We start from the raw sequence: 12,500 nt of genomic DNA on the forward strand, positions 1-12,500 counted from the left end.
TCATTCGTCGTTTGCATTCACGCACCGTCAGAGCTACTATTTCCTCCTAGTTCCTGCAAAGCGAATATCGACGAGTTAATTACGGACTACTGCGAACAATCCGTTCGTTTCCTCTAACTCGCAAAACTGATCGTACAGGTTCTTCGAAACTCAGTAACTTTGTTTATTTGCTTGCTTGCCTGCTTGCTTACTTGCTTGCTTGTTTGTTTGTTTCTTTATTCGTTCGTTCGTTCGTTCGTTAGTTCGTTCGTTCGTTCGTTTTGTTTATTTATTAATTTCTTTCTTTCTTTCTTTCTTTCTTTCTTTATTTCTTTCTTTTCTCTTTCTTTCGATCAAATTTTCTGATGCATCGTTATTCGTTCTAAATCAAATTATCGCTAGTTTCAAATGAACAGCTGATCGTTTATTGACAATCTATCATTCCAGTACCTTACCGATCGAATCATCCATGTTTCGAGATAAGGATCCGATAATGTAACGTTTCTCGAGATAAAGTGTGAGAAAAAGAGAGACAAGGATAGAGAAAAAAAGTGAGAGAAATAAAAAAGGAAGAAAAAGAATAAGTAGAAAGGTAGATAAGTAAAACGAATGAGATTTCTACCCTTACCGAAGTGGCACTCCCCTATCGAAAGGAGTCTCCTTGTTGTCGAGGAGACAAATGGAAAGGATTTAAGAAGCGAAAAAAAAATCTCCGATTAGTATACGCTCCCGCAAGAAAAAAAAAGATTGAAAATTCGTCGAAATAAAAATTCAAAAAAAATAAAAAAAATAAAAAAAATAAAAAGTTCGTGACGATCTCGTTCGCTCGTGTCGAGTTTAACACGTTGAATATCGTTGTGGGCCCATGTCGTACTTTCCATTCAGGAAACGTCGTCATTATTATTTTATGTAAAACGAAACGTGATCGTAAAATGCTTTCATAATATCGCCAGTCGATGAATAATTATCATTTATAATGTAATTTTCATTATAATAATTATATGTTTCGTATTTATGAAGCGTACTAAACGAATTACGTTATTACATCTTTCTCTCTATGCCAATTATTTCTTTTCCCTTTTTTTTTTTTCTTTCTTTCTTTCTTCTTTTCAGTTCTATAAATACCGCCACTCGTGAGATTTCCCTTTTCTTTCTTTCTTCTTTTTCTTTTTTTCTTTATAAACGTTTACATCGAATGCAATAATCGTAGGCCATCCATGGTCACGAGGCTTGAATAAAAAACAAAACGAAAAGTAAAAAAGAAGAGTCACGTTGAAAATAGCCCGGCATATCCAACGCGTTAAAGGAAAAACGTGGGAGCTTGTTAAACGCTCCGAGACGAGAACTCATGTTCGATGCACCCGCGTCGATGAACCGGAGAGACAGACTAAAGAAAAAAAAGAAAAAAAAAAAAGAAAAAAAGTAGAGAAAAAGAGGAAAAAAGTAAAATAATGGAGACGAAAGAAGAGAGGAAGAGAGAGAGAGAGAGAGAGAAAGAAAGAGAGAGAGAGAGAGAGAGAGAGAGAATAAATGCTTACTAGTGCTAGACGAGACGAAGCACTGACCGATATTCCAGAGAAAACTCCGAAAGAAGTCACCGAGTCTGACTTGTTCCTCTTTTCATGTTACAGCCATTCGAGTCTGTCGAAAAAGAGAAAAAGAAAGAAAGAAAGAAAGAAAAAGAAAAAATGAAACTAAGAAGAAAAGACATTCTTTTGGCTTCTCTTGTCTTCCTCTTTCATTTCGCGTTTTTCTTCTCGCTAGAAACTTCCTTCTATCTTCTCACGAATTCTCGTTTCCTCAACATCTGCCATTTCCACGAACTTATTTCCTTTTTCTATTTCCCCATATAACCACACATTTTTATTTCAAAATACTATACTCTCTTCCATCGCCGTGTAAGTAAGTAGTTAAATATTTTTCTTCTTAGAAATGACACCTACACGAACATACATCTACCTAAAATATTTAATACGTGTACGTACGTACTTCGGTTAACCTAACAAGATAATAAATAAATATATATATATATATAAATATATATATATATATTTTTCAACCTTTAATCCCTTATCTCCTATCTCGTACAACCACTTTGCACCCGTTACCCTTCGTCCTATTTCCTTGGACCCTCCTTTACCAGTCTCTCGGCTGCGCAAAATTGAATTTCGCGGGAGATATACGGAAAAAGAAGAGATGAGAAGAAAGGAGAAGAGAGAAAGGGACATTGTCGCAAATAAAACGTATATGTTCTCTCTCTTTCTCTGTCTCTTTTTTTCTTTCTTTTTTAGAATCTCTCTTCGTTGTGTTGCTTCTGATACGCGCCCGAGAGAGAAAGAGAGAGAGAGAGAGAGAGAGAGAGAGATAGCTCGGTCGATTTATTTTTACCGCTGGTGGAACCGGCATTGCACCAAAAGAGTTTTTTGTTCCCCCGTGAAAAGTGCGGCGCGAGGAAAAGGATAGAAAAAGTGGCGTTGCTTCTGCATACCGCGGTCGTTCTAAATGGAAATAAAAGAAAAAAGAAATAAAAAGAAAAAAGGGCGGGTTGGCGGGAGAGGAGCGGGAGAGAAAATGTTTTTCGCGCTGGTAAGGCCAGTCGAAAGTAGCTTGCACTGCTTACACTCTGGAGAAGAAAAAAAATTAAACGAGACTATACGTATATGACAAAAACAAAAAAGTAAAAAGAAATTAAAAAAAAAACGCACGCACGCACATATATATATATATATACACACACCATACACATACAGATTAAATCGAGAGAATATTTGTTAATATATTTCCACTTCTCATTCTTCATTTTTATATAATTATACCTTGCAACTTATTCTTAAAAAAAGGATTGAAATTTTTTATGAGACTTTGCGAGAGCACGTGGTACGACTCTTGAAAAATTAACGACCGTTTCGAGTCAGAAATAATGCCGTCCGTTCGAAAATTTACGAGCAGTACCGTAAATTATTCTGATCGATGCACCGCCACCATTTCCACCGTAGCGATACGCGCGCATACTTGCCCATGTAAATTATGCGCCCTCCTCTCTCTCTCTCTCTCTCTCTCTCATTCTCTCATTCTCTCATTCTCTTTCACCCTCTCTCTCTCTCTCTCTCTCTATCTATCTATCTATCTCTCGCTTTCTCGTAAAATCGCTACACGGCAATGGTGGTCTTCTGTAGAATTGACTCGAGAATGCTCGAGTTTCCGGGTTGGTAGCGTGTGTACAGATAATTGGATGTCGAGAGTCACCGAAGAAATGGAAGAGATTCTGATGTAAATGGGGCTGATTTTCCTGTTGCTCTGTTACGACCCTACTTTCCTTCTCCTCCTCCTCTTCCTCCACCCCTTTGTCCACCCAACCACCCAACGTAGTTGGTCTGGACTATCGTCTCAACATAGTCCCTTGGATTAATGAAACGAGACTTATGTTTCTCTTTTTTTCAACGAAATTGTCGAGCCGTACGATCGTTGCCAATTTGATAAAATTACTACTAAGGTCTTGTCCTTGATTATTTAGGAATTCTAATAATAGATACGATTGGATGAATCTCGAAAAAATACGAACGAATTTCATAGTTACATTCGTTTTTCTCTCATGGATGAGAATTTTTTAAATTGCCTTTGAGATTTCTCTAGGATATGATTTTTAATAAAAACTATTCTATTCTCGAGATATAAGAGAAATATTGTTTTCTATTTATTCGAACGAGTATTTTTGTTTGATATTTCCTTAATATTCCAAACAAATTTTTGATCGTTATGTTTAACGAAATATAATTCTACGTGATACAACTAACGTCAACAAATGACTCAACGTTTAATTATTTATACTAAATATCAAAATATTTATGTACATATACTGATCAAAACATATATATATATATATATGTATAATAATTATTTACATATTTCATGAAATACTCGCAATTAATTAATAAAAATACTGAACGAATAAATAGAACTGTATAGGAAATAAAAAATTCTCTTTCTTGTCGTTGCTCTTATTTTTTTTTTTTTTCTTTTTTCTTCTAATTCTTAAACAATTTCGTATTAATCGAATCATAAAAAGCAACGGACCAGAAAAGTAGACATATAAGTAACGTCATTTACATTTCGAAATAAACGTCAATAGAACGTTCTTTGTTGTTTAGCCCCTCGAACGAATTCAATCACGATTACTCTTCACGCTTTACCTCCTTAAACATATCGATAAATCTTTAGCAAATTTATAAATAAGTAATGAAACTGTAAAATGAAGTACCATTTTCACGACACTCAAAGTACATCGTTTCAATAGCGATTATAAGATGGCAACAGGTACCATATACACACGCTCACATTTACACACACCCATATATTTAAGCTATTTCTAGAAGTACAAAGAACTCTTGCCCGTTTTGTATTCACCCACGAGATGACGGTCAAAGAATTTCTCTTTTCAAGGTCCCTCGACGTTGGTTGGAACGCAATGACGTGGAAATTAATGTTTTCGTAACTAACATCGACTTGTTGTCATTTTTGTTATTTTCCCCTCTCTCTCTCTCTCTCTCTCTTTCTCTTTCTCTTTCTACGTCATTCCATAAACTAATTTTCTCCCAAAACTCGTCTCAAACTTTCTGCTGTTGGCACTGCAGAAAAGAAAACAAAAAACAACAAAATAAATTTTACGATAGATATTACTACGTTAAAAGAAACTTAATCAACAAGATATTCCGAACGTGCATTTATCTGAAATTATATTATCTATTATTTACTTTGCATACTACAAATTCACAAACGATCCGAACGGAACTACCTGTTAATTATGAATACGAAAATAAGATCTTGGCTTTATATATTAATATATATATACATATATTAACCTTAACAATCGTAGACATTACAAAGTTTCAACAACTTCAATATTGCATCAAGAATACCACTTAGGTTGTAAGAGAAGCCTATAATAAGATCAAGAAACTAGAACAATGTACGGACGAGCGAGGCGCAAAGATGCTTAATGCAACCGAATGGACCGAAATATGAGGTTATTGCGTTACGCGCTCTCACCTAACCGAGATAGGGAATAATAGGAAGTGATGTGTGCGTCGTACGCTGGCTGTTCGATAACTGAATGAAAAATTATCACAACATCCCATCGTAATTCACGTCCTTTCTATCTCTGATCTCTCTTTGTTTGTTTATTTCTCTCTCCCTCTCTCTCTCTCTCTCTCTCTCTCTCCCCTCCTCTCTCCCTCTCTCGTGATTATTGATCGAACGCGAGTTTCACGAATATTAAACGCGCAGAGTTTCACATGATCGATAAATACAATTCGATATGATCGATCTTTTCCTAAGCATTTAATAGAAATGAAATTTGTTTTATATTAAAATTATGTTCTGTATAAAAATATTAAATTTTATATTAAAAGGATATTTCAATTCTTGAATTTCTTTCTCAAAACGTTTTTCAATCCGATAAACGTTACCATAATGGAACGGTAAGTTTTATCGTTTGAGAAAAGGAAAAAAGATAAAAAAAGAATCTCACACGCACACATTTTTAATTGGATATTTCTCTCGGTAGTACTTCGCCCTTTCTTTCATTCATTATTCACGTTGTGTCGAATCGATCGTTTCTTACTTCGTGTTGAAATACTATGAAAACGCGAATATAAAGCCGACGCTTTTTTTCTCCAACCGGTGCCAATATCCGTTGAGAGCGATAAGAAAAGTGCGATAATTATGCAATTTATTTTTACTTCGTTGGAAAGTCACAGTTTTAATTTAAGATACTAATTAGCTCTCTGTGCATCTCTATATTTAAAACGATTATTAACGTGTTTCTCGCTGCGTATAAAAAAAAAAAAAAAAAGAAAGAAAGAAAAGAAAAAAAAAACCTTAGTTGATGAAGGATGAACAGAAAAGGAAGAGATAAATAAAAAAAAAAAAAAAAAAAAAAGAAAGAAAAAAAGAAAAAGAAAAAAGAAAGAAAAAATTGTTCATTAGCATTAATCGAGTATACACCGCGCATAAAAGCACACTAAAATCGACTTCCTCTCAACATCCTAATCCACGAGGCGTACTCATAAAACGCATTTAGAACACTATCTTCGATTCTCCTGGCGCTAAGCTTATAAATACATCGTAGACTATAAACAAACGTTCGAAATCGAAATGTCAAGTTCAGCTGTGTGAAACACAGTGACCTTTCAACCGTATATTTTGTACTACTTTCCACAAATTTTTTAACATTTTTCTCCTACTAACTAAAGTACCATCGACGTATAACAAAGAGTATGTGCACTTGTTATATTATTGTACAGTTATAGCAAAACTATTTCAAATATCAAGCTATAGGTAAAAATTTAAGTAATCCTCAAGAGACACGATATACATACACACACACACATATATATAAAAGATGAAAATAGAAAAAAAGAGTTAACTTTAATGGGACATTTACAAGGGTAATACGTATCGACGATCCTTCATGACGATCTCTCTACGAGAAACATAAGTTTCGAAAGTAAAACGGGTCGCTGTTAAAGAGAAAGGTCACGCCCGACGTTAAGTGCAATTGTATACTTATGCATCTTTATATTTTATGTAGTCATACTAGAAGAGTTTGGAATAATTTTTAAATTATACTTCAACTGAAAAATCGTTCTACGCCCGATTCATTGCATTTTATGATTGTGAAAAAAAAAAAGAAAAAATATAAATAAATATTACATACGTATATACATCCTTTTAACAATCATCACTTTAATTTGCAGATTTGTTTGGCACAAACAACAAGTTGATCATTGTTAAAAATATTGGTTAAACCAATATGTAAATATTGGTTAAACCAAATGTAACTTTGATATAAAACAATTATTCGTATAAAAAAAATAATTTCACTATTATTCAAAGAGTTATGTACAGATTTACATATACGTAACGAAAAATACGATTTACATATACAAACGATAGGATATATATATATATACACATAGATATATTTACTTCTACCCGGTGAAACGCAAAATATAATATACATAGATTCTCGTTACATCGTTACAGTATATGAATCGAATGACGGTCATACATATATACAAAATTTAAATTGGCTTCTTCGTTTCTTTTTTTTTTTTCTTTTTTTTTTTTTTAACACGATAGCATGATACGACTCTGTGCGGTTTAGTTTAGCGTTGCTTGGTGCAGTGAACGCAAGCTTTACCGCACCGCTTCGTTAGCAGGAAACACGACTACCCACTGAATCGTTTCTACTAATGCATACTTGTCGACGAGTTACTGCAGTTTAGTTACACGTTTGACAAAGTCGAATATATCATATTGAAATAGTTTCCTCACGGAGGCTCTCCCTTTAAACTTATTCCCTTTTATAACAATAGTATCTAATCGATATTACGATAATTGATATCTATCTTTCATCCCTCTTCTCCTTTATCCATTTTTCTTTCGAATTTTATCCAAACTTGAAACACGTATTAAAGTATTAAATCTTACATTACACCAAGCGTCTAAATTTGTTCATCCGTTGAGAGTATAGCGGAAGAAAAATTTTTCATGGAAAGCAAAAGAAAATATAAAAAATAAAAAAAAAATAAAAAAAATAAAAAAATAAAAGAAAAAAGAAACGGAAAGAAAAGAAAAAGAAGGAAAGATCGATAAAATGAAAAATCTATTAGGCGCATATGATGTAATAAAATTCCGTTTAGAAGGACGGTTCTCGACTGACACTGTAACGTAAGAATGTCGTGCGATATCGGGCCATATCGGAAACGGTATACGGCACATAGACCATCCATTTTATATCCGATCGATTGGATTATGTCCCAAGGTTTGATCGAGCGTGCTCTCGCTAGTCCGATTTTTTTTTACGTTCTTTTTTTTTTTCATCTTTCTTAAGATGGATAATATCGAAGAGGAATATCGTTTATTCTACGAGCTGCGACGACAACGTTGCTATTTTATCGACAAAAATAAAAACAAACAAAAAAGAAAAGACCTTGTTTGTTCTCTCTGTTTCTCTGTGCGTGTATGCGTTAAATATATTTGACAAAAAGTATGCATGGGAAATGTATTGCTATAGATCATCGTCTTAATCTTGAAAATCACGTTCGAATTCGATTACGTCATTCGGCACGTGCCACTTTGTATAAACCCTAGTTCCTTACGAAAGTATATAAACATATAAGCAACGATTCGATTAAATCTCTTCGTCGAATATATATATATATATATATGTGTGTGTATGTGTATATATATATATATATATATATATATATATATATATATTTACCGATACGCGAATTTCGATCGATGATCGAGCTGCGATCCTCCATCGCCGAGTATACGCTTCTTCAACGCCTTCGGTTCACGAGTGCCACCATCTCGATATGCCTAACGTAAATAAACGAAAAAGAGTGCACCGAGGTGATTTTTCTTGGCTCCTTGCCGAATCACCAATCTCGTATCCGTTGACGAGATAAAAGCAAGAAGCAACGTATGCTTCAGAAATTTTCTTTCGTCGTTCAACGACTTACAAGTCGTTCGAATCTTTACTTAGAAAATGGTTATTCGAGGAACAAGTATTATTATTAGTAACTAATTCTGTTACTCATTCTGTTATCACAATTATATATTTTTCACGACGATTTAATAACATTTCTACGTTAACGTAATCGTATAAATTACAACTGGTTTGGATACTCCCTTTTTACACGGTGGATGCGTAAGTGCAAAAATAAACGAAAGAAAGAAAAATATCGCATATTAAAATTAAAAAAAAAAAAAAAGAGTCGTATATCAAAGTTAACTTACAAATGTATAAAACTTGTATTAAACTAAACGTAAAACTATATAAAAAAGTAATTTAGAATATAGAAATGTATTCGCTCAAAACGTTTTATTTGATAAACGTATAAAAGAGAAATTAAAATGTTTCGAGTAAAATGAAAGACTGAAAAAGAATATATAAAGTACGTACGATTTTCGCGACATTTTTTCTTGAATTAATTAGTGTGAGCTTTTTTTTTTTTTTTTTGCAAACCGTGCGAATGAGTAAGTAAAATGTATTAAGAAAACAATATCGCGTAAAAGTATAAACAGTTTTGTACATCTTTGAATTTTTCTAATTTCATCGTACTTTCGTTGTACCCAATCGAATTTCGAACAAATGATCGATAATTTACAGATCAATTGATAAATTTATCTTTCGAGGTTCGATCGTATCGATTAAAATATGTCTGCTTCTCACACTGCTCGACCGAATCAATGTTCATTTAAATATTCAACGATATCGCCTAACTTCGTCGGCTGACGACTAACTCGATGCGAAAAGAAACGTCGATAAAATTAAACGCGACGTAGCCGAGTACGATTTATTTTATCGAACGTTTTAAGTATAATCGGGTGTATGGTGTGTGTGTGTGTACGCATAAAATAAATCCGTAATATTACACAATATATCATATTACTGTCTGTAATTAAAATAAATGCAGATAATATAATACCAATGGTATTCAATATTTTTCGATCGCTTTTGAATCCTTGATAAGCAATAATTACAAATATAATTTCTCATAAATAATTGATCTTTCAAAATGATCCCGAATAATAAAAAATGAAGCTCTATTTCTCTTTAAATTGCCAAATAAAATTTAGAACGAAACCATTTTTCACTTTAGTTATCAACAATACCACGTAACAAAATATTACGTAAAATATACTTTTTCGGATCACTCTACGATTATTAAACAATATCGATGCTCGCTCTGTAAATTTGAACGATAAAAAATGACACTCGCCATAATGGAAATTTCCATTGAAATATTCATAAAACTACTTGTCGATAGGTTTCCACCTAATTGTCCCATTTATTTAATTGAAATTATCATAACTTGTGTATATACATACGTACATGGTGTCCGTATATATATATATATATGTACACATATCTATATACATACATTCATAAATTGTTTAAACGAAGTCTCCTGTCAGACAGTAATTATAACCTTAATGATTGGAAGTAACAAACATCGGTTAATCGATGTGCTTTCAGAACTTTTAATCTACGACATCGATGTCCTCGTTGTTTACCACGTACACACTTTTAATTCTAATCAGTATGCAGGAGGTACGCGCACGCGCACATATATACATATATACATACATATATATACACACACAAGCAGTTTTAAGAATGTACGTACCTAAGTGCATACAGTTATGGACTTGCGCGCAATCATATGCGCTCGGAACTGCCTTGGGGCGCGTGTGTACGTGACCTCATTTGGCTAGCTTATTAAGACCTCGTAATAAGGTCATCTCTCAGTGTGAATACAAGACGTGCTCGAGACGAACTTTCGTGATACCTTTTTTCTTTCTTTTTTTTTTTGTATTTTCTTCTCCTTCTTCATCATCATCATCTTCTTCTTCTTCTTCTTCTTCTTCTTGTACTTTTTTTTTCGTTTTTTTTTTTTTTATTTTTTCTTTTTATCGTTTCTCTTTCTCATACGACACGCGAAACAAAGCTACGCTTTTCTCCTCTTTTACAAGCACTCTATTCACTCCTTCAACAATTCGTTTCCGTTTATTCGAACAAATTTCGTCTATACAAAAAGTTCTCACTCGATAAGTAAAAAGTTGAAATTATTTAAGACGCGTTGTCACGCAAATATGTAATTATAACAAAGTTCAAGTCTAGACGATAAAAAAGAAAAGATAAAGTCCTACGATTATTTTCTTCGTGAATCAAATTTTATCTCGTGCCTTTGTTAATACATATACGATGCGAAATCTATGTAAGTTTATAGTGTCGTTGCTTATCCAAAACTATGCATTTCAAGTATGACTCGTTACGTTACGTGGAAACAAATCACAGGAGATGCATCAACGTTGCATCGCATATCTGAATTAATGTGCATAACGCATATATGTAGTTCGTCGTTACGTTCGTTTATTCGTACGTACGTACGTCGTATGTACGTACATTAAACGTGCCAATTCTGGGTTGCGAATAAATAATGGCTGCTGGTAAAGAGAAGAATCTAAGAGAACTAGAAATCTCGTATTCGTGTTGAAAAAGATAATTAGTGAAAAATCTCCCCGCCTCCCAAAAAAAAAAAAACTACAAAAAAAGGAAGAAGAATTAGAGATAAAAGAGCTAACGTTTTTTAATCTATTCTTGTTTTCTTTTTCCTTTTTTTAGTTTCTCTTCGATTTTCTTTATTTTTCGTAGAAAAATATTTCTTTTTTTCTTTTCCTTTTCTTTTCTTCTTCTTCTTCTTCTTCTTCTTCTTCTACGTTTTCTTCGTCATCTTATTTTCTCCTTCGGAACGGAAACACTAAAACGAACATTTTTCGTTATAAAGAAAGTTAGTTGTAACTTGTGTAAATATTAGATACCCTGCGGGATATGAAAATCTAAAATGGATTTCAATCGTATAATGGAATAACGCATTTCGTAGACAACCCCAAGAGAAAAGCATTGCTGTCATTTTTATGGAAACTGACATTGATACGCGAGAATAGAGAGAGAGAGAGAGGGGAGAGAGAGAGAGAGAGAGAGAGAGAGAATACACATGAGTTAGAAACACATAGATCGATCGAAGATGCGCTCGTCGCTCTTACTCATTGGATACAACGTAATCCTTCTACGCCAATCACAAGCAAAAACTTAAACGTAAACTTGCTTGGAACTTTGTTTATCCATGAGATTGATTGATCGACCCAGTAGTTAAGCTAAGTCTGGCATTTAAATCTTATCTATAATACGAATTTTAATAAGGAAAAAGAGAAGATATATTGTTTTGTTCCTTTTTGTTTTCTATTAATCACAGCAGGCGATAATTAAAAGAAAATATATCTATGTTCATAAAAAATAATCAAAGAAAAGAAATATATATATATATACACTAAATTATCAAAAATATTACATTGTACATACTCGTTAATAATCTTTTGACAAAAAGTATAAAAGTACGAAATAAAATAAATGATATAAAAAGGCGAATAAAAAATTTCTGATTCGAATTTTATAAATGATAAGATAGTACACGATAATATTGTATATTACATTTAATATAATTACATGAGCCACTACTTAAGGTATATTTGTTCGCGAAATAAACTATATTTGTATTTCTGAAATTTTTATAAAAATCTACAAGCTATGTAATTAATATTGCCTGAAATGTTCGTTTCGTTTGTAGAACGCTACGAGTAACATAGTCAATACTGAAAACGTCTGGTAGTAGAACGATAAAAACTGAACATCATATTTCTCATTAAAAGGAAACATGATATTTCTTGTACGATGATTAAGTTTGCTGAAACATGTAAATTTGTTTGACCGAAGAAAAACATTTTTAATATGATTAATCGTAATTAAAGTCATTACGTGTTGATATGTTAAAAGATGAATAGAAAAAAATGTCAGAGGAGAGAAGAGGAAAGTGATCTCCGTGTAATCTAACATTATCTTAGTTAAATAAATAAATAAACTAAGGAATGGTAGATCAAGTGAGTAA

The 12,500-nt window shown here is 32.9% G+C and overlaps 1 long non-coding RNA gene across 1 annotated transcript in view; it reads left to right on the top strand.

Annotated features, from left to right (window-relative positions):
• LOC122632113 overlaps positions 1-11,518 on the top strand; it is a 13,513-nt gene extending 1,995 nt beyond the window's left edge. Inside the window, exons 2-3 of the long non-coding RNA XR_006327810.1 lie at positions 2,548-2,552; positions 11,507-11,518. This is a non-coding gene — a long non-coding RNA (uncharacterized LOC122632113). The remainder of the gene's footprint in view (positions 1-2,547; positions 2,553-11,506) is intronic.
• The last annotated feature ends 982 nt before the right edge of the window (positions 11,519-12,500 follow it).

The sequence above is a fragment of the Vespula pensylvanica genome, chromosome 9, assembly GCF_014466175.1.
Source record: "Vespula pensylvanica isolate Volc-1 chromosome 9, ASM1446617v1, whole genome shotgun sequence".
In the NCBI taxonomy this organism is placed as follows: Eukaryota; Metazoa; Arthropoda; class Insecta; order Hymenoptera; family Vespidae; genus Vespula; species Vespula pensylvanica.